This window comes from Octopus bimaculoides, chromosome 2 (genome assembly GCF_046866305.1).
Source record: "Octopus bimaculoides isolate indiv1 chromosome 2, ASM4686630v1, whole genome shotgun sequence".
Lineage (NCBI taxonomy): Eukaryota > Metazoa > Mollusca > Cephalopoda > Octopoda > Octopodidae > Octopus > Octopus bimaculoides.
In genome coordinates this window covers 62,280,328-62,305,329 of record NC_142929.1, presented here as the reverse complement: position 1 = coordinate 62,305,329, position 25,002 = coordinate 62,280,328, and the positions used below count along the sequence as shown (strand labels likewise).

The 25,002-nt window shown below is 37.6% G+C and overlaps 1 pseudogene; it reads left to right on the top strand.

The window, feature by feature from the left end:
- Positions 1 to 298: 298 nt before the first annotated feature.
- Positions 299 to 17,319, top strand: LOC106882923 (hsc70-interacting protein-like; annotated as a pseudogene).
- Positions 17,320 to 25,002: the final 7,683 nt, after the last annotated feature.

Below are 25,002 nucleotides of genomic sequence, written 5' to 3'. Positions count from 1 at the left end.
ATGGTGTTTCGAACTTGATTAATGAATTCAGTTATAACCCAGAGGAGTATATAACTTTTGCATCATACTACATAAGGTATGAGGAGATTTTAAGTAAGATTGCAAATCATGGTCGGATGAACTAAAAGTGAGATTGTTATTGTGAAAATTAGCTCCGTTAGAGCATGAACATTACTGTAATTTCATATTGTCCACAACACCCAATGAAATTTGTTTTAAAGAAACAATAGTATTACTGTCTAACATATTTGGTGATAAAACTTCTCTATTTAACACTCAAATAGAGTGTTGGAATATAATGAAAAATGTGAATGATGACTTTATCACATATGCAGGAACGGGCAACAGGATGTGTGAAAGTTTTAAACTCAAAGAACTTACATATGAGATGTTCAGGTGGCTTATTTTTGTACAAGGCCTTACAGCAGGAGAAGATACAGAAATTCAGAAGAGAATTCTTTCTAAATTGGAAGAAGCAAACCAAGATCTAACCTTACAGTCCATGATAGAAGAATGCCAAAGGATGGTAAAACTGAAACAGGATGTAGAAAAAATTCAAGAAAAGGATTCTTCAAAAATACAGATATGCCAACAAGAAAAGTACAACCAAAAAAGAGTGCCACGTACTAATCCATGTTATGGATGTGGGGGCATTCATTTCAGGAAAGACTGTCCAATTAAAAATCAAAAATGTTACATTTGCGAAAGAATTGATCACAAGAGTTCACGCTGTAGAGTGTTCTCAGCAGAAACGAAAAAAATCAACTCCTAAATAAGAAAATTTGTACACATAAAAATAAATGGAATACTATTAAACTTCAATTGGATACTGGAAGTGACATAAGGAAGAAAATAGGGAAACCTGTAATACAGTTCTATATTTAAGAGATGAGGAATTCTGTACATTATTTACATTATTTACATTTGACGGATATTTGTCCTCATCTTGTTTGTTGTTAACACAACATTTCGGCTGATATACCCTCCAGCCTTCATCAGGTGTCTTGGGGAAATTTCAAACCTGGGTTCTCATTCCTAAGGTATTTTTCGATGTTATTATTATTATTATTATTATTATTATTATTATTATTATTATTATTATTCAGGTCACTACCTGGAATCAAACTCGGAATCTTGGGGTAAGTAGCCTGCACTCTTACACCATATGCCCGTGCTGTAGTCTTCATCATTAAAAATGCAATCAATCTGTTTGGATCCAATTCATTAGAATTATTCAATTTATGGGACCTCCCCATATATCTCTATTGCAAAAATGTGAGTGGTTGTCCATATAAAAATAATTTGTCTGAAGAGTTAAAGAGAAAAGTAAAAAAAAATGTTTTTGCAAGTACTCTCAGACAGACAAGATCTTTGCATAAAGACTGAAAACCCATGATCCAGGATCCATATCGATTACACTGGACCAATGAATAGCACATAGTATCTAATCATTGTGGATAGCTATACAAAGTAGCCAGAGGTATACAGATGCAATAAACCCACAGCAAAGACCACAATAAAGTTCTTACTCAAGTTATTTTCTCAATACAGTGATCCAGACATGTTAGTTTCAGATAATGGAACACAAATCATGGGATATGAATTAAGAAATTTCTGCAAAATATATGCAATAAAACACATCTTTACCCTCACCCTACCACCCAAGGTCAAATGGGCTAGCAGAAAGATTTATCAACACATTCAAAAGAGCTCTAAGAAAAGCTAGGAATGAGCTAGATAATGATGAGGTACTAACGAAATTTTTAAGAGTATATATAATAACGCCAAATCCAAATACTAATTCAGGAAAGTCATGAGCAGAGTTAATATTCACACGTAAAATAAAACCGATCGTTGATAAATTATTGCCAGGAAAAAATACATATAAAGGAAAGACAAAAAATACATTTGAAGGAAATACAAGAAATATTAGAAAACATTTCGAAGTAGGAGATAAAGTTCATTTAAAAAATTACAAAGATGGTAAAGAAGGTTGGAAGGATGGCTGTGTACTCAAAAGATTAGGTAACATGATGTATTTAATTAAAGGACAATGTTTGGAACATAAGAGACACCTTAACCAGTTAAAGATGAAACATACAGAAGAATGAAAGGTAATACCACTGGAAGTCTTCTATGATACGTTTGAAGTGCCAGTACTGAGAGATATTGAACCCTGTAGAACTAGCTTCAGAAAACGAAAACAGACTGAATACCTGGAAGTAACACCTAAATGTAAAAGATATTAAATTTTCAGAACAAAAAAAAACAAGAATGCTAGCAAGAGTGCTTAGTACAACGAAAAGGAAAAGTGCTGTGTACAACGAACAATACTACTGTAAGTCAGGCAGCAGTTAATATACAACAGCTAAAAAAAAAAAGAGGAAGTGGTCCTGGAAAGAAAAAATGAAAATAAAAGAAATTCCACTTTCTCACAGTAATCGAAATCTCAAAAGGAGATACGTTGTGATGAGAGTTATGACACCCCCTTGCGAGAGATAGACTGGTCTGAGTAAAGTATAAATAATAGTGATCTGAATGAGTGCAGAAATTCAGAGTTCAGAGTCAAGTGAAGTTTGTATTAGTTCGCAGTGAAGTTGGAAGGTGTAAGTTGGTTAGTTCACAAGGAATATTGATTGTTGATTCATAAAGGGATTTGTTTGTTTGTTACATTGTTGTTACTGTTGTTACTGTCTGGTTATCTTTTTTATTGTACATAACAACTATGTTACAACAATGACTATCTACAAACAGAACAGAGTAAAAAATACTTATTTTAATGCATTGAATGCTACTGCCCATGTTTATTACACCAAACCCAAATATAACATTCATATATATATACATACGTGTGTGTGTGTGTGTAGTTTAGCTTACAAGGCATCTATAATGGATTGAAGAATGCCACACAATTCAAGATATTTGTGTCTTCATCATCAGAAGTAGATGATGGTAATAATGGCAGTTGGTTGCAAATGATCCTAGGAGTACTGTTATAACTGATAAAACCATCTACACCACATTTGAAAGTAATACAACAATTAAACCCTGTTAGATTTCCTGATTTCGTGTGTGGTATATCTGTGCAATAATATTTGCTTCAATTTTTGCTTCAATAGTATTTCTTCTAATCTCTCATGGAATTCTATATAAAATTGTAGTACTGTCAGATAATGAGTTTTCTATTGAATTTCATTTTTATGCTCAGTTTTTCAGATGGATGTTGTTTGAAAAGGACATAAACATGAAACAAACCTAAATAACAGGATACAACTCAGCTGAATAAATATAATTATACACTGTACTGTGTATTAAGTAGTTTTTGTCTATTTTCAAAGAACTGTCATACATACATACATACATACATACATACATACATACATACATACATATATGCATACAAACATGCACACACACACACTTACATGCACACACACACACTCACAAGCACACACACACACTTGTGTGCACACACTCACATGCACACACCCACACACACACACACATCTTTTATCTGTTATCTTTTACATGTTTCAGTCATTTGACTGCAACGACGCTGGGCTATCAACTTGAAGAATTTTAGTCAAATGAATCAACCCTACTTCTTATTTTTTTTAGCCTGGAACTTATTCTATTCATTGATTCTGCTGCACTGCTAAGTTACAGCGACATAAACACACTAACACCAGTTGTCAAGCAGTGATGGACAACAAACACAGACACAAAGACAAACACACACACACACACACACACATAAACGATGGGCTTCTTTCAGTTTCTGTCTACCATTCCACTCACAAGACTTTGGTCAGCTCAAAGCTAGAGTAGAAGACACTTGCTCAAGGTGCCACACAGCGCGACTGAACCCAGAACCATGTAGTCACAAAGCAAATTCCTTACCACACAGCCATATATATATATATATATATATATATATATATATATATATATATATATATATATATATATATATAATATATATATATATATATATATATATATAATCAGAAAATGGAGAAAACCTCTGATTAACAAACACATCGATTGGACCACATTTATAGCTTATTTTTTAATACAAAGCATGACATAGCAAATAGGTGACATCACCTACTTGTTATACCATGCTTTCTATTAAGAAATAAGCTATAAATGTGGCCCAATCGATGTGTTTGTTAATCAGAGGTTTTCTCCATTTTCTGATTATTTGTATTTACTTCCTGATAAGCTCTTGTTTATCCTGTTGTTACCTGCACTCTACATGCATAGTGTGCCTGTACACTAATGCCCAATGATAACATGGGTAACATATACCAATAGTACATACGGATATTTTATCCCTTAGTTCGTTATTATAACCACTAACTCTGTTTACACTATATATATATATAGGGTTGGACAAAATAATGGAAACACCTAGCATAATAGCATCATAGTATTATAATTTTGGAATGTCTATAAAACCATCAAAATCTTGTTTATTTTTATGTTTTTTGATTTATTATTAGTGTTGCTTAACATGTTTTGCTAAAATTGCTGTTTCTTTTCAGATATCATCAGAAAAAGGTAATCAAAATTTATTAAATTGACAGATCTATTGGACTTTCAAAGAGGTCAAATTATTGATGCTCATACAGCATGTGCTAGCGTAATGAAAATGCTTGGTGTATCAAGAAGTACTGTCTCGAAAGTAATGACAGCCTTTGAGAAAGAGGGAAAAAACCTCCTGGTTGAAACAAAACTGCGGAAGAAAACCAAAACTTTCAGATAGGGACCATCGGACTCTTACCCAAATGGTTAGAAAGGATCACAAACGTACAGCTTCCAAAATTACCACAGAGCTTAGTGACCACCTTGAGAACCCACTTTCCACAAAAACTGTTCGCTGGGAGCTGCACAAAGCCAGATTTCATGGGAGGGCTGCAATTAGAAAACCACTACTTTCAAAAACAAACGTTGCAAAGCATTTAGAGTGGAGTAAAACCTATAGAATTGGTCCCTAGAGCAGTGGAAGAATGTTATTTTCTCAGATGAGTCATCCTTTACTCTATTTTTGACCACCAGCTGAGTATATGCGTGAAGACAGCCAAAAGAAGCATTTAACTTAGACTGCCTTTTTCCAACTGTTAAACATGGAGTAGGATTTGTGATGATCTGGGGGGGCTATATCTTGGAAATTTGCCATTCCAATGGCTTCTCTTCATCGCAGAAGCATTTTAAGCATTTTATCTGAGCAAATTCATCCTATGGTTGTGGAACTGTTTCTGGAGGGAAACACAATCTTTCGGTATGATAATGCACCAATTCACACAGCTAAAGTTGTTACTGAATGGCATGAGAAACATTCTAGTGAAGTTGAGCATCTTATCTAGCCACCACAATTCATGAAATCTGTCATCATATGAGATACGATAAGAAGCATGTACACTTTGTAGTCAAACTGACTTGCTACCCAAACTCCAACTTGAAGCATGTGGCTGTGTGATGAGAAGCTTGCTTCCTAATCCCATGGTTCTAGGTTCAGTCCCACTGTGTGGCACCTTGGGCAAGTGTCTTCTACTATAACCTTGGACTGACTAAAGCCTTGTGAGTGGATTTGATTCATGGAAATTGAAAGAAGTCTGTCGTATGTATATATATATATATATATCCAAGAAAGTTCGGGGTTGTGAATCCAACTCACTAAGGGATAATATCTATCCAATATACTGCTGAAAGAATACCCAATTTTTTCATTGCATGGCAATTAAATTACCAAGTGCAATAAATGTGTGCAGGTAAAAAGATATTTTACCATTAATTTAAATAGCAATAAGAAAATGGAGGGGAATAGGTGGTATTCATCAACTTATAGACATTGTATTGTGTCAATTTACTTGTTTATTTGTTTACCAAAAGGACAATGATAACAATATGCAAACATATGTGACATATTATGTCATATCAGTAATTAAAAGAAATGACATATGGTGACAGAAAATGGGATAATGTCTTACAGCTGTTTCAGTCCAAAGGTGACATGCCTCATTCTATCTTTATCACTCCAGTAGACTTAAGCTATTAATAGATGAAATAGCAGTACATGGATGATTCTCTAGGCTGCTTCAGAGATTTTATAAAGTTTATAAGGTTAAGTTAAAAATCTGAAAATATAAAAACCGTAAAAACCCACATATATATGCATACTTGTATATACATATATATGTAAGTATGAATATATATGTATGTATATATATATTATTTATATTATTATATGATTGAACACCATGTGTATATGTGTTTGCGTGTGTGTGTGTGTCTGTATGTATGTGGGTGTGTGTGCATGTGTGTGTGTACATATATATATGTATATTTATATTTATTTATTTATTTATTTATTTATGTGTTTCAGCCAAGTGGCTGCGGTCATGCTGGTGCACCACCGTGTATATATATTAAAAATTATTGCCAGCATTTAGGTTGTAATTTTTCATTGCTTTATAAATACATGTTCTAGCATAATTGCATTTCATCTTATAGCTCTACATTACACTTTTCGTTATTGATGTTGGAGCTTCTGTCATATCACATGTCTTGCCAACATTCTTCCCACATGCATGTCATATGTATACTTATGCATATACACTATAGAAATGTATGATACAATTTTCTTTTATATCCAACCAATGTAAAACATGCTATATTAAAGATAGCAAGTTCACACTAGTGTGTATGTGTATCAGTAGCATGCAGTCGGAACATGCTAGTCATGCACTGCATGTCTGTTGATTTTTATATAACTCAAAAATCAATTTAAGAACGTAATGTATTTATAACCACATTGAAAAGTTGTTCAAAGCATTGGAAACTGTGCTAAAATAGTTACTTTATTTCAAAGAAAACCTATCCAGATTGATACTTCACTGTATTTCCATTTTCCTTCTACTAGGCATACTTAGAGAAAAACGCATACGAAATCTTCCCCCACCCCGCTGCCTATCTTTCAGTAACTATGATTTCAGTGCCTGTAAGATTCTTCATTATCTCCATAAAATAACTACAGAAGGCATGCTTTCAGAAAAACGCATGTTTTGTCTTCTTCACCCTTTCTATAAGTTTTTCTTTGTCAACAATTCTTTGTAATTGATGCCACTAAAGCAACAAGCTAAATGGTTGAATGGGTTTGACTTTTTGACCCATAAAAATTCTGATTAAAACATATCAACAATCCCATAATTCTAAATTAGTCAGCTCAAATGTTGCCGTGACTTTGGAATATCTATTTCGCTCTGTCATAAGTTTTGAAATTATTATCATTTAACCATCCTCTCTGTATTGAACAAAAAAATTCTGAAATCAGAAATATAATATAGCTAATAAATCTTTCATTGGTTTACTAAAATTATCTTTCCATTTTGTTGAAACTGATTTACAATTCATGATTGCAGGAATATGAGATATACTGTGACAAAGTGAAATTAAAGTGCTCATTGTATTTTTTTTTAGGTTAATTTTTTTACAACTGAAAGTGTTTTTCTCTACAAAATGAAACTTGAAAGTTACAAAAATATGAGTGCAGAAATAAGTCAAATGTCCAACAAGCTCTTTTTTACAACTTTGTCTCAGTATACCTCATTTTACTGTGGGAAATTTCTCTGAAAGATATCTTTGCAGAAAGGTGAATAGATTGATTACATATTTCTTTCATTATTTTATCGCAGATTTTTCCGCCCAACGTACTCCTGTGAGATGTGGCTGTTATTTCTAGCATGTGGATAGCCTGCTTGAAGGCCATAGAATCAAGAGAGGAGGGAGTTGAGGTAAATTTTTTTTTTTTTTTTTTTTTAGCAAAATTGAAATTTTACAAACAATATTTTTTTTATGAATCGGAATCTGCATAGCTGAAAACATGGGTTTCCATGAAAAAAAAATTTTTTAAGGATGGCGGGGGGGGTTACATCTCCGTCATGTGTGCCAAGTATTTTATTGCATGACCAACCTCAGAAGTCACAACACACCACTGGTATATAATATATATATATATATATATATATATATATATATATATATATATCATATGTATACATATAATTATACTCTATACTATGTACTGAGTGCTATTTTTCTGTTTAAGAGTATATATATATACATACATCTGCATAAGTATTTATCTATACATCTATGGGGTGGGTGATAACATGTGGATTTCACAAGTCATACAGTATTTCTCTATCAATTTCATTTCTTTTAATATCTTATGCCAAAAGTTAACTGCATTTGCAAGATTAGTGCACTTGTTCAACCATATATATATATATATATATATGCATGAATATACAAACATGTATAGATAGATAGATATCGATACAGAGAGACAATTATTGTTTATTTATTCATGATTGTATCGCATGTTTGTATTTGTGCATGTGTTCATGAGTATGTGTCTGTTTTGTGTTTTCCTATGAAAGTATCAGTACATTTCTAATCAATTTTTAAAAAGATACAGAATGTTAACTAGTTATGTGTGCATGTGCCTGTGTGTGTGTGTGTGTGTGTGTGTGTGTGTGTGTGTGTGTGTGTGTGTGTGTGTGTGTGTGTATGTGTGTGTGTCTATATATAACCCTAGTGGGTACTGTGTTCGTTCTTATTGGTTATCAATGCTAGCTAACCACAGTGAATGTAGATAAACTCCAATTACTTAAAATTTACTATACTCAGTCAGTCATCACCTGGTAAATCTAAATGTCCTATAAGGTCTACATAGAGTCTGTAGAGAAAAATAACGGAATTAAAATCAGAACATCACACCTTTCTTCCTCAAGACCTATGCACATGTGCATAGGTCTTGATGAAAAATGATCTGATTAACTGTGAAATAAAACTTGGATGTGCAAATCTCTGTTCTCCTGATTTTAATTTCATTATATATATATATATATAAGCAATGTTAAATCTCTGAACGAGGTGTTAACAGTAACAGTAACATCCACCCTTAGGGGTCAGCCACATTTAAATGGCAAATATACTTCACTATATATATATATATATATATATATATATATTAATAGTTATCACCAAGCTAACATGGCAGTCCAGAAAAATAGGACGAATGCTGCTGTTGATTAGCTCCAAGAGGCCATCACCTCTAGCTAGCTATGACACATGAACCTGTGTCCATTATAACCTTCGAACAGAGGAGGTCAACCACTTCCCCTTGCTGGTCTGGCATCTACAGACTAGTTTCAGGGTATTTAAATATATTCAATGAGAATACAATATACTGAATTTCTAATAAGTGCTCTTGGCTTGGTAGGAAAATGTCTGAAACATTAAAGATATTTAGACATTCAATAAGAGTGATTATATACTATGAGAGCAGGAAAATTACATCAAAAAATCATCACAGAAGATATACGTCCAAAATAATATTGTATTAATAGATAAATGTTTAAATATATAAAGTATGATTATTTAAGAAGTTTAAAATATCTTACAATCGTTTCATGAATGTATTACCCTTTGAAATGGAATCTAAAATTCATAATCGTTATTAGATAATACAACCACTCATCAGAGAGAAAGGGGATGAACTTCCATGTTGTCAATTGAATGCTATTTAAAAATATATGAAAAAGATGTTGTTTAAAAAGTTACTGGCATAGATATGCATGGGTACAATCGTGTGCATCCGTGGTAAAATCCTCTGTGGTAATCCATAATTGCTGTGTAAATATAAATCCCATAATTCTGTTCTCTTCAATATGTGATCCATAAATGTAGAAAATAAAAGTAGTTAAATTTTGCCTTTTATAATTGTATAAGCAAAACTGGAAGATATCATTGTTATATTTTATGCTAATGCAAAAATAGCCATTTACTGCCCCAATATAGAGTAAATTAATGTAATATTTAAATTATATTTAAAATCAGTTTGTTGTACCTTAGAGGCGTACAGGTTCACATTTCAGGAAGACATATTTCTGGCATTCATCCAATGGGTAATTTATATTATGTGAATATGTGTTTACTCAAAATAATTCAAATTTAATTTTCTTTTTTTCTTACTTGTAACAATCCTACTATTATTATGATACCACTACATGAAAAATAAGAAAAAAAGATATTAATGTGAATCTTTACTTGATGATCTCTTATAGTGTTTAAAAGTTTTATAAAACCTATGTCTACATGTGGATAATGCTTCTGATTGCCAATTAATTAAATTATTTTGTTTATATAATAATATATATAGCAATTCTTTTGTACAAAGGTGGCAGATAGAAGATTTATGTGTATATGGTATAGCTGAGTCAATGATTGACCAGGATAATTTATAGTTAATGTTTTTTGTTTGAGTTTATGTATATATGTAGCCAATGAAGTAGTGTTACTCATTATATTTGGTTTAAATGAATGTATATATGCTAAAAATCTTTGCTTAAAGTTAATAGAGCTCCCTATATATACCATATTGTGTGAGTTATCAGTTTTTGTAACAGTGCACTTATATATCACGTTGAACCTTCTACATTTTCCTTCTAAAGAACATGATCTTTTATTTTTACATGTGCAATATTTAGTTGTATGTTTTTGTTCTGTGGTATAATATTTAATACTATTATGATTATTTGTTATGGTGTGTGGTGTTATATTTGAATTTGTTGTGGAATCATTTATAATAGAATTAGGTATATTTACTGTTAGTATGTTATTATTGTTATTAGATTGTGGTATTGGATTATCTAAAGCATATTGCATATTTTGAGATGTATGATTATTGGAATTCTGCTGAGATTTTGTTACTGTTATAGTATAGCTATGTATTCTCGTAATGTTATCTATTGAACTAGTATTATGTTGAGTATTATTTGGTGTTCTAGGACTATTGTATATTTCATAACTAGTATTATTGTTGTTATTATTATTTCTTAAACTATTTTTATATTTATTAAGTTTTCGTCTGTTAGAGCTGGCAATTGGAAGCATTATCCACATGCAGACATAGGTTTTATAAAACTTTTAAACACTATAAGAGATCATCAAGTAAAGATTCACATTAATATCTTTTTTTCTTATTTTTCATGTAGTGGTATCATAATAATAGTAGGATTGTTACAAGTAAGAAAAAAAGAAAATTAAATTTGAATTATTTTGAGTAAACACATATTCACATAATATAAATTACCCATTGGATGAATGCCAGAAATATGTCTTCCTGAAATGTGAACCTGTACGCCTCTAAGGTACAACAAACTGATTTTAAATATAATTTAAATATTACATTAATTTACTCTATATTGGGGCAGTAAACGGCTATTTTTGCATTCACATAAAATATAACAATGATATCTTCCTGTTTTGTATATACAACTATAAAAGGCAAAATCTAACTACTTTTATTTTCTGCATTTATGGATCACATATTGAAGAGAACAGAATTATGGGATTTATATTTACACACAGCCATTATGTATTACCGCAGAGGATTTTACCTCGGATGTATATTATTTCTTCAAAATTCTTAGCACAAGATTGTACCAACACATATCTATGCCAGTAACTTTTTAAACAACATTTTTCATATATTTTTAAATAGCATTCCATTGATTACACGGAAGTTCACCCCCTTTCTCTCTGACGAGTGAATGTATTACCTAGTAATGATTATGAATTTTAGATTCCATTTCAAAGGGTAATACATTCATGAAACGATCGTAAGATATTTTAAACTTTTAAACTTTTTAAATAATCATATTTTATATAGTTATACATTTATTATTAATGCAATATTATTTTAGTCGTATATCTTCTCTGATGATTTTTTGATGTAATTTTCCTGCTCTTATTTTATAATATAATATATATATATATTGCATTTGCAACAGTAAGTACTTGCTGCAGCAGAAACACATGTAGGTCATTATATGTTGTATATAACTACAAAATAGATTTTGTGGATGTACAAGTCACCATACTCTTTATTATTAATAATATTATATATATATATAGGCTTAGGAGTGGCTGTGTGGTAAGTAGCTTGCTTACCAAACACATGGTTACAGGTTCAGTCCCACTGTGTGGCACCTTGGGCAAGTGTCTTCTACTATAGCCTCGGGCCGACCAAAGCTTTGTGAGTGGATTTGGTAGACGGAAACTGAAAGAAGCCCGTCGTATATCTGCGTATATTTATATATATATATATATATATATATATAGTGTGTGTGTGTGTGTGTGTGTGTGTGTGTGTGTGTATGTGTGTGTGCATATATTTGTGTGTCTGTGTTTGTCCCCCAACATCACTTGACAACTGATGCTGGTGTGTTTACATCACCGTAACTAGCAGTTCAGCAAAAGGGACTGACAGAATAAGTACTAGGCTTACAAAGAATAAGTCCTGGGGCCGATTTGCTTGACTAAAGGCGGTGCTCCAGCATGGCTACAGTCAAATGACTGAAACAAATAAAAGAAAAAGAATAATTATATACACACACACATATATAAATATATTCAATACAGACAGACAGACAGACAGACAGATAGACAAACAGACAGACAGACAGACAACCAAACAGACAGACAGACAGACAGACAGACAGACAGACAGATAGATAGAATGGGCATCTTTCTATTTCCATCTATCAAATCCATTTTGGTAAGCCCTGAGCTGGAAGACACTACGTCAAAGTGCTCTGCCATATGACAGAACAGAAGACAACATAATTGGGAGGCAAGCTTCTTAACTACACACCATGCCTGCATTTATCTATATATCAATCTATCTGTCTGTCTATCTATCTATCTGTCTAGCTAGCTAGCTATAATATATATATATATATATATATATATATATATATATATATAGTGCCCCTGGACTGGCTCTTGTGCGGGTGACACAAAAGATTTTTCGAGCGAGACAGTTGCCAGTGCCCCTGGACTGGCTCTTGTGCGGGGCCGTCATAGTATTTTCGAGCGAGACCATTGCCGGTGCCCCTGGACTGGCTCATGTGCGGGCAACACATGAAATCTTTCGAGCGAGATCGTTGCCAGTGCCCCCTGAACTGGCTCTTCTGCGGGGCCATCGTAGGATTTTCGAGCGAGATCGTTGCCGGTGCCCCTGGATTGGCTCATGTATGGGCGACACGTGAAATCTTTCGAGCAAGATTGTTGCCAGTGTCCCTGGACCGGCTCATGTGCGGGTGACACAAGAAATTTTTCGAGCGAGACCGTTGCCAGTACCACTGGACTGGCTCTTGTGCGGGGCCGTCGTAGAATTTTCGAGCGAGATCGTTGCTGGTGCCCCTGGACCGGCTCATGTGCGGGCGACACATGAAATCTTCCGAGCGAGATTGTTTCCAGTGCCCCTGGACTGGCTCTTGTGCGGGTGACACATGAAATGCACCATTTTGGGTGTGACCGTTGCCAGTGCCCCTGGACTGGCTCTTGTGTGGGTGACATAAGAAATTTTTCAAGCGAGACCGTTGCTAGTGCCCCTGGACTGGCTCTTGTGTGGGGCCGTCGTAGGATTCTCGAGTGAGATCATTGCCTGTGCTCCTGGACTGGCTCATGTGCGGGCGACACATGAAATCTTTCGATCAAGATCGTTGCCAGTGCCCCTGAACTGGCTCTTGTGCGGGGCCATCGTAGGATTTTCAAGCGAGATCGTTGCCGGTGCCCCTGGACTGGCTCATGTGCGGGCGAAGCATGAAATCTTTCGAGCGAGATCGTTGCCAGTGCCCCTGGACTGGCTCTTGTGCGGGTGACACAAGAAATTTTTCGAGCAAGACTGTTGCCAGTGCCACTGGACTGCCTCTTGTACGGGGCCGTCATAGGATTTTCAAGCGAGATCATTGCTGGTGCCCCTGGACTGGCTCATGTGCAGGTGACACAAGAAATTTTTCGAGCAAGACCGTTGCCAGTGCCACTGGACTGGCTCTTGTACGGGGCCGTCATAGGATTTTCGAGCGAGATCGTTGCTGGTGCCCCTGGACTGGCTCATGTGCGGGCGACACATGAAATCTTTCGAGCAAGATCGTTGCCAGTGCCACTGGACTGGCTCTTGTACGGGGCCGTCATAGGATTTTCGAGCGAGATCGTTGCCGGTGCCCCTGGACTGGCTCATGTGCGGGCAACACATGAAATCTTTCGAGCGAGATCGTTGCCAGTGCCCCCTGAACTGGCTCTTCTGCGGGGCCATCGTAGGATTTTCGAGCGAGATCGTTGCCGGTGGCCCTGGACTGGCTCATGTATGGGCGACACATGAAATCTTTCGAGCAAGATTGTTGCCAGTGCCCCTGGACTGGCTCTTGTGTGGGTGACATAAGAAATTTTTCAAGCGATACCATTGCTAGTGCCCCTGGACTGGCTCTTGTGTGGGGCCGTCGTATGATTCACGAGTGAGATCGTTGCCTGTGCTCCTGGACTGGCTCATGTGCAGGCGACACATGAAATCTTTCGATCGAGATCATTGCCAGTGCCCCTGAACTGGCTCTTGTGCGGGTGACACAAGAAATTTTTCGAGCAAGACCGTTGCCAGTGCCACTGGACTGGCTCTTGTACGGGGCCGTCATAGGATTTTCGAGCGAGATCGTTGCTGGTGCCCCTGGACTGGCTCATGTGCGGGCGACACATGAAATCTTTCGAGCAAGATCGTTGCCAGTGCCCCTGGACTGGCTCATGTGTGGGTGACACAAAAGATTTTTCGAGCAACACCGTTGCCAGTGCCACTGGACTGGCTCTTGTACGGGGCCGTCATAGGATTTTCGAGCGAGATCGTTGCCGGTGCCCCTGGACTGGCTCATGTGCGGGCAACACATGAAATCTTTCGAGCGAGATCGTTGCCAGTGCCCCCTGAACTGGCTCTTCTGCGGGGCCATCGTAGGATTTTCGAGCGAGATCGTTGCCGTTGCCCCTGGACTGGCTCATGTATGGGCGACACATGAAATCTTTCGAGCAAGATTGTTGCCAGTGCCCCTGGACCGGCTCATGTGCGGGTGACACAAGAAATTTTTCGAGCGAGACCGTTGCCAGTACCACTGGACTGGCTCTTGTGCGGGGCCGTCATAGAATTTTCGAGCGAGATCGTTGCTGGTGACCCTGGACTGGCTCATGTGCGGGTGACACATGAAATGCACCATTTTGGGTGTGACCGTTGCCAGTGCTGCCTGGCTGGCCTTCGTGGGATTTTCGAGCGAGATCGTTGCCAGTGCCCCTGGACTGGCTCTTGTGTGGGGCCGTCGTAGGATTCTCGAGTGAGATCGTTGCCTGTGCTCCTGAACTGGCTCATGTGCAGGCGACACATGAAATCTTTCGATCGAGATCATTGCCAGTGCCCCTGAACTGGCTCTTGTGCGGGGCCATCGTAGGATTTTCAAGCGAGATCGTTGCCGGTGCCCCTGGACTGGCTCATGTGCGGGCGAAACATGAAATCTTTTGAGCGAGATCATTGCCAGTGCCCCTGGACTGGCTCTTGTGCGGGTGACACAAGAAATTTTTCGAGCAAGACTGTTGCCAGTGCCACTGGACTGGCTCTTGTACGGGGCCGTCATAGGATTTTCAAGCGAGATCATTGCTGGTGCCCCTGGACTGGCTCATGTGCGGGTGACACAAGAAATTTTTCGAGCAAGACCGTTGCCAGTGCCACTGGACTGGCTCTTGTACGGGGCCGTCATAGGATTTTCGAGCGAGATCGTTGCTGGTGACCCTGGACTGGCTCATGTGCGGGCGACACATGAAATCTTTCGAGCAAGATCGTTGCCAGTGCCCCTGGACTGGTTCATGTGCGGGTGACACATGAAATGCACCATTTTGGGCGTGACCGTTGCCAGTGCCCCTGGACTGGCTCTTGTGCAGGGCCGTTGTAGGATTTTCGAGTGAGATCGTTGCCGGTGCCCCTGGACTGGCTTATGTATGGGCGACACATGAAATCTTTCCAGCGAGATCGTTGCCAGTGCCCCTGGACTGGCTCTTGTGAAGGTGAGATCATTGCAGGTGCCCCTGGACTGGCTCTTGTGCGGGTGACACATGAAATTTTTCGAGCGAGATCGTTGCCAGTGGCCCTGAACTGGCTCTTGTGCGGGGCCGTCGTAGGATTTTCGAGCGAGATCGTTGCCAGTGCCCCCTGGACTGGCTCTTGTGCGGGTGACACATGATTTTTTTTTTTTTTTCCGAGCGAGATCGTTGCCAGTGCCCCTGGATTGGCTCTTGTGTGTGTGGCACATGAAATGCACCATTTTGAGCGTGGCCGTTGCCAGTACCGTCTGACTGGCCTTCGTGCGAGTGACACGTAAAAGCACCCACTACACTCTCTGAGTGGTTGGCGTTAGGAAGGGCATCCAGCTGTAGAAACTCCGCCAAATCAGATTGGAGCCTGGTGTAGCCATCTGGTTTCACCAGTCCTCAGTCAAATCGTCCAACCCATGCTAGTATGGAAAGCGGATGTTAAACGACGATGACGATATATATATAATCATCATCATCATCATCATTTAACATGTCTTCCATGCTAGAATGGGTAGATCCTGGCCAAGACAAAGGCAGCCACTAAAGCTCCTTGAAAAGAAACTCCTCCAACTACAGAAGCAGAGGAACCAAAAGAAGAAGCAGCTTAAGAAAATGTGCCTGAGGAAAGTGAAGAGAGTGAAACTGAACTGGACAATACTGGTGTTGTAGAAGCCGATGAAGATATTAACCAAAAGATTGTGGATGAAACCCTGGAAATTACAGATGAAATGACTGAACTGGGAAATGACAAATGCAATGACTAGCAGAGATTATGAAAACGCTATTGAATTATTGACCGTTGCTATTCAGAACAACCCAACATCATCTAACCAGTATGCTAAGGGGGTCTCCGTTTTTATCAAAATGGTAAAACCTAATGCTGCAATCAAAGATTGTGAGAAAGCCATTCTACTCAACCCAGACTTAGCACAACCTTATAAATGGTGAGGCAAGGCCTACAGTTTGTTGGGTAAATGGGAACTGGCTTACCAAGATCTCTCTACTGCTTGTAAACTTGACTATGATGACGTTGCTTACAAAATGTTACAAGAGGTTCCCCCAAACACCAAGAAGATCCAAGAACACAGGCATAAGTATGAATTGAAACATAAAATGAAAGAAATGAAACAACAGAAAGAAAGAATTCATAAAGACAGGGAGGAATATGTAAAGGCTAATGGTCAATCGGGATCAAGTGGCTCAGGTACTTCTACTGGAGGTGGGTTTGGCATGCCACATGTGGTTTCCCTGGTTTTCCAGGAGCTGTAATATTGATTGATATTTCCTGCAAGTGAGTGAACTGCTGTGGTTCTGTCATAAACATTTTACTCCACTGAAGCTGTCAATAGATAGATAGATAGATAGAGAGAGAGAGAGAGAGAGAGAGAGAGAGAGAGAGAGAGAGAGAGATAGATAGATAGATACATGCATGCATGCACACATACATACATACATACATACATACATACATACCAACACACACACACACAATGATTTTGAAATGAAAAAAGAATGGGTAGAGAGAAAGAGAGAGAGAGACAGACAGACAGACAGACAGACAGACAGACAGACAAATAGAGTATGTGTGCATATCCTGAAATATTACATTGATCATTTTTATTGAGTCCAGATGGAAATAAGATTGATCAACTGTGACAGGAGATCTAAAAATCTCTGAACAGTTTATGGTTTCTTATCCATTTCTCAATCATCATCAGTAACAGTGTATATCCCCGCCTCACTTCTACAATAAGCTGACAATATCGGAACTGTGCATGTCCTGATACAGATAATAACTGAGTGATGTCTATGTTTTGATGTCTGTACTTTAAGTTGTGGAAGTTACATAGATGAAGATGATAGAAAAATTTAAGAAATATTTTGATGATAATTTGAAGCCTTTTGATAAATGCTGATATTTATTAATAAACGATTCTACCTCCAAAATTTGAGCGAAAATCTTCATATCAACCATATTTGTATATCAAAGATAATTGCAATATATTAGAAGTATATTTATTTTATTTCATTTTATAACATTCTGATTGATGAACGATGCTATGTATATTTGTCCCTATTACTTTAACCCTTTGATGACAAACCCTGTTAATATTTCTACTCTGAAGAAGACAGCCATTTTTGTGACATACAAAACTACTACTACTACTACTACTACTACTACTACTACTACTACTACTACTACTACTACTATTTATTGTTGACATTAATGACTAAATTCTGTAAACATACTTTGAATCTGAATTGATTACATTTATTTTTAAAGAGACTAGCTTTTTCATGATTCTAGCACAAAAATGATGAGCCAATATGATCAACCTTGGAAAGTTGATAAATTCTGAAGTAGAATAAACACATGGCTTAGGTATTACACTACCAGCTTATAAGATAGTAGTAGTAGTAGTAGTAATCATTGTTGCTGCTGTGCTGCTGTTGTTGTTGTTGTTTTAACTGAGGATTAACCCTAGAGGTACAGACTTATGGCACATAAGATTGGTTGCAGTCTGCAAAAGCATAATCTGTTTTTATTTTTATCCCAACACCAGTGATTCAGCTGTGATCATCTTGTCTTTCTTTCAGGTCTAATGTATTTAGATCTAGATTATCTAATATGCCCTACCTTTTTGAGAAAATAGTGAATTGTGATATGTACTAGATTTAACTGCTGCCTTTAAGCATATATATAGCAACTGTCCAGAGTCTACTTGGCATCCCTGTGCCTCATAGGGATCTATATAATTTTATAATTTTGCCAAAATGACTAATTTAATAGATTTTAAGATTTAGCATGTCATATGTTATACATATTAGAACAAAATACCTTAAGGTATTTATTGAGCACAGCCATTAAGGCAGTGAGCTTGCAGAATCATTAGCATGCTAGGCAAAATGCTTAGCAGCATGTTGTCTGTGGTTACATTCTGAGTTCAAATTCTGCCGAGGTCCATTTTGCCTATCATCCTTTTGAGGCCTATAAAATAAGTACCAGTCAAACACTGGGATCAGTACAATCAACTTACACCCTCCCTACAACTAGCTGTAGAAACACTACCAGATCAGATTGGAGCCTGGCGCGGCCTCCTGACTTCCCAGACCCCAGTCAAACCGTCCATCCCATGCCAGCATGGAAAACGGATGTTAAATGATCATTATGATGATGTACAAGAGAATCCAAGGATTTTCTTTCATTTCTTAGTGTATAGTTAGTGTATAGCAGGTGATTTATTTTCACTCTAGTTTCAGCAAGCTCATAAGCAGGTCTGGAATTTTTCAGTATGCTGGTCAGAGGAATTACCACCATCATGAAAAGTAATAGAGAGAGCAAGTCTCCTTGAAATATCAAAGCCCCCCACCCCCACCTCCCACCCCGCCATATTTTCACACTTCTGCATATCAATTTTACTTCTCATGATCTTATCCCTTTTTTGAAAATAACTGTTAATCCTCTCATTGACTCTGAGTATCTTCTGGCACACCAAGGTTCCAAAGTGTGCCACATTTCACAGTGTAATGTTATTACCTCAATCCTTTCTATATTAACCAAAATGAAGTAGATTAACAAATTTATTTTTTGAACCCGTTGAAGACACACAAGATGTCGAAATATCGTTCACTAGATAACAATGGCACTCTTCTTTTAATTTTGACTCTATGTCTTCTGGAGGAGTTACCTCAATCCTTTCTATATTAATTATCATTATTATTATTATTATTATTATTATTATTATTATTATTATTATTATTATTATTATCATTTTTATTACTATTACTTTTACTATTAAAACAGTTAGTTAGCAGAACCATCAACACACTGGATGAAATGTTTAGCAGCATTTTGTCTGTCTTTACATTCAAAGTTCAAATTCCACTGAGGTCAACTTTGCCTTTCATCATGTTGGGGTCAATAAAATAAGCACCAGTTAAGCACTAGGGTCAATGTAATTGATTTAACCACTCCCCAAAGTTGCTGACCTGGTACCAAAATTTGAAAGTACTGGGGATCAATATAATCAACTGTCTCCCTCCCCTAAAATTTCAGGCTTTGCACCTATAGTAGTAAGGATTATTATTACTATTATTACTATCATGTTCCACAAATATGTACAAGCTTGACTTTTGAAGTTGTGTTAAGGTATTTTGTTTTGTTTTGAGGTTTATTTTATTGTATCTCATGTTCCTTTTGTGTTTTGTTCACTGTGTAGAATACGATTTTTACTGTTACCAAAAGGCCTCAAATCTTCTGACCACTTAATTATTTCTAGTTAGACTTTTAATGCTTGGTGCATTGAAAATATTAACTTTAACTCAACTATCTATCATCGTTCTTGTTTGGTTAATTCTTCAAAGAATCAAGGAAGTACATTATTCAATTATTCAAATTTCCAGGCTCTCTCTCTCTTTCTCTCACTCTGTCATTCACTCGCTCCCTCTCTCTCCCCCTCTCTCTATCTCTATTTATCTATTTATTTGTTATATATATATATATATATATATATATATATATATATATATATATATATATACACACACACACACACATGCACACACATATATATATATATCAATATATCAATCTTTTGCTCTCATCCTGTGCTCTTCTCTTTTGACGGTTGACCACATGCATAACATTTCTCTTGGATGTTATGTGGGAATTCTCCATTCCGCATTCTCATACATCATCATCATCACCAGCTCAGGACTAGGTCAATGTCAAGGGCTTCCAGGCTTTCTCATCTGAATTTGAATCAGTCTGGCATCATTGACTTTGGCACAGATGAATGAATGAATAAAAGCTCTGTCCTTGGAAATTATGTATTTGACTAAGAGCACAAGTAAATTGATAAATGAAGATAATAAACATAAATAAATTTCCTCATTGCATTAAAAATGTATTTCACTCTTTCCTCCTTTTCTTCTTCTTCTTCTCTATTACTGCTCTTTGCTCTTCTTCTTCTCTTCCATATTTTCTTTTCTCTCTGGTGTTCCACACACATACCCTTCTGTTCTGTTTTCCTTCTCTTCTTCCATGTACCACTCCAATTCCTCCTCCTTCTAAAACTTCCATTCACCAATATCATCAACAACATCATCATCATCATCCTATACTGTCGCTTTGTGTTTCTCTCTCTACTCCTCCCGTCTCTCCTCCTATTTCACTATTTCTTCCTCTTCCTCTTCCTACTACACTTGCTCTTCATTTTCTATGTCTTATCAATATCATTTCCCTTCTTGTTCTAGCCTTTCTTCCTCGTCTTCCTTCCCTCCTATCTCTCTATTCTACTTCCCACAACACAGCTTCTCTTCCTACTTCTCATCCTCTCCTCCTTCAACTTCCTCTCCTACTCCTCATCCTTTTCTCTAACATTCTTCTCCATTTCTGTTCCATTCTACACTTTACTCTATTTTCTTCCTTACTTCTCTCCTTTTACTTTTACTCTAGCACTCCCTTTCTCCTCCTTTCTTCCACTTTCTTCTCTTCCTCTCTTCTTTCCCTGTGTTTCTAACAATATTATGATTTCACGTCTGGGAATTGTCCACACTTCAAGTAATTCTGTCTCGTTTCTCCGAATCCATTTCCTTGCCATTTGTCCCCATGGAATCTGTGTTGCTTGTGACAACATGTTCATTTGTCATCTCCACCATATACTGTAAAATCATCATCCATCAATCAACAAGGCAACCTCAACAAATTCACTCAGCCTGCTAGAAAGAGTGACCAATTTTCCATTAGATACTCTCTTATAATGGATGTGCTGAATAATGTAAAGCTAGATACATTATCTTCATTGTTCACCATCGTTTTTCCATGTCCATATTCACACAATGTCAAGGAGACAATAACAAATAAACTTCTGTACTTGGCTTTTGTTGACTTGGAGAAAGCTTTTGACAGGGTCTCCTGCTCCCTCATTTGGTGGTCAATGCAAAAGCTAGGTATTGATGAGTGATTGGTGAGAGCTGTACAAGCCATGTACAGGGATGTTGTCAGTAAAGTGAAGTCGGCAATGAGATAGCAATGAATTTAGTGTACAAGTAGTTCACCAAGGATCAGTTTTCTGCCCCCTTTCATTTATCATAATCTGCCGTGCCATAACAGAGGAATTTAAGACAGGCTACCCTTGAGAGCTCCTCTATGCTGATGACCTTGTTCTTATTGCTGAAAATAATAAAAATAAATGCGCCCTTTTAAAGCCTAGCCAGACTCATGGGCCCGGTTTCCCGGTTTCTATGGCGTATGTGTTCCCCAGCTGGACGGGACACCAGTCCATTGCAGCGTTACTCATTTTTGCCAGCTGAGTGGACTGGAGCAACGTGAAATAAAGTGTTTTACTCAAGAACACAACGCGTCGCCCGGTCCACGAATCAAAACCACAATCTTACGATCATGATGCTGAAACCCTAACCACTAAGCCACGCACCTCCACCTTATTGCTGAAACACTACCAGAACTAGAGAAGAAATTTCAGGTGTGGAAGCAAGGTTTAGAATCAATGGGCCTTAGAATTAATTTAGCAAAGACCAAAGTCTTAGTAAGTTTAGAAAACAAACAAATGACAAGTCCCTTCAATACATAGAAAATGTGCTGGTAAAAATTTCATAATGTGTACCCAGTGCAAGCTATGGACACATAAGAGGTGCAGCAGTATCTCAAGAAGGTTAACAGAGAAAGTAATCTTTGTGTGTGACAGATGTGCATGTATCATAAACACTTAGAATGAACAGAGAAAAGATTTCCCCAAATGCCCGGAGGGATCCATAGATGTACTAGATAGCTTCCATTAGCTAGGCTACCAAGTTCGCAGTGGAGGAGGAAGTTCTGAGAGTGTAGTTGCTAGAATAAGAACAGGCTGGGCAAAGTTCAGAGAGCTACTACCTTTGTTGGTAACAAAGAGCCTCTTCTTCAGAGTGAAAGGCAGATTATATGATACCTGTGTACATACAGCTATGCTGCATGGCAGTGAAACATGGACTGCAACTACAGAAAACCTGAAAAGGCTTGAAAGAAATGAAGCCAGCATACTCCACTGGGTGGGTTAATGTCAGTGTGCATGTATGACAGTGCGTAAATGATGTAAGAGAAAAACTGGGTATGAGAGGCCTCAGATGTTGTGTGCAAGAGAGAAAACTGTGCTTGTATGGTCATGTGATGTGTTTGGATGAGGACAACAGCACAAAAAAGAGTCAATATCTAATTGTGAAGGGAACCTGTGGAAGGGGTAGATCCAAGATGTGGGATGAGGTGGTAAGAAAGGATTTCCAGAATTGGGCTTCACTGAGGAGATGACAAGAGACCAAGACTTATGGTGATTTGCTGTGCTTGAGAAGACACATGAAGCTAAGTAAAATTGCAACTATTCATGCATACAGGCAAGTCCTTTACAGCCCATACTGGCACCACGTAAAAAGCACTTGTGCCGACACAATGTAAAAGTACCCATGCAAGTTCCACACAAGAAGCACCCAGGACACTCTGTAAGGTGATTGTCATCAGGAAGAGCATCTAGCTGTAGAAAACATGCCAAACAGACAAATGAAGCCTGAGCAGCTTTCTGGCTGGCTTGCTCCTGTCAAACCATCCAATCTATACTAGCATGGAAAACAGACATTAAATGATGATGATGATGATGATGATGATGATGATGATGGTGGTGGTGGTGGTGGTGGTGGTGGTGGTGGTGGTGGTGGTGGTGATGATGATAATATGATCAATAGTACTCTCCATCACAGTTGAGAGATTTTTGTCTTGCAAGGTACTTGGTAACCCTATCAGTACTGGTGCTGCATTATAAGTACCAAGTACACTCTGTAAAGTGGTTGGCACTAGGAAGGGCATCCAGCTGTACAAACCAAATCGAAACAGACAATGGAGTCTGCTGCAGTTCCAGCCTTGCAAGCCCCTGTCAAACCGTTTGACCCATGCCAGCATGGAAAATTAATTTTAAATGATGATAATATACATGACAGACTCCTTTCTGTTTATATCTACCAAATTCTTCACAAGGCTTTGGTAAACCCAGGCCTTTGTCAGCACACAGTGAAGAGTGGCTATTGCAGGAATTCTTTCAGTCAGGCTCCTCTGTCTTTAATAAACTGACCTTGAGCTGAACAACAACACTGATCCCATGCACACACACACACACACACACACAGGGGAAAATTAATGATTGTCGTAGTAATTTGTATCTGCATTCTGTGGTCTAATTCAGCATTTTGGTAAAATGCTCTTAGCATTCATAAAAATGAAGATAATTAAAAGGAAGCCTCTTGAAGTGTCTACAGAGAACAAAGTGGGTTATATTATAATTCGGGGATGTTTGGGTGAAACAAATCAAATAAGACACTTGTTGTGGCTCTGGGCAGATCAAGGAAGTCAAATGAAGATGTGAGATACACTCTAAGAACATTTGTGTGTCCCCTCCCCCACCTGTACAAATATGATTGTGCAATAGTGAAGAGAATGATTATCTACAAGTCAAAACTACACTGCAGACCTATTCTTTCTACACTCACATGAAATGGGAAACAAAATATGAGCATTGAAACAGTAGGTTGTGAAGAAGAAGAAGAAGAAGAAGAAGAAGAAGAAGAGTAGTAGTAGTAGTAGTAGGGGGAGGGAGAAATAGTTGCAATAGTGGTGGTGGTGGTGGTGGTGGTGGTGGTGGTTACTGAGGCATAGACGACAGCAGTGGTGAAAGTGGAGGTAGCAGCACTAGTGGCGTCAGCAGCAGTGGTGACAGAGGTGGCAGCAGAGGGAGTGGACCTAGAACAGCTACAGCAATGCCACTGGCAACAACGGTGGCAACAGTAGCAGTGCCGAAAATAGCGATAGCAGCTGCAGCAGCAACAGCGGAGAGAGCAGTGGCAGCAGCGGCAGCAACAACAGCAGCAATGGCAGTAGTAACAGTGGTAGTGTCAGCAGCAGCGGCAGCAAGAAGAAGAAGAAGAAGAAGAAGAAGAAGAAGAAGAAGAAGAAGAAGAAGAAGAAGAAGAAGGTGAAGAAGAAGAAGA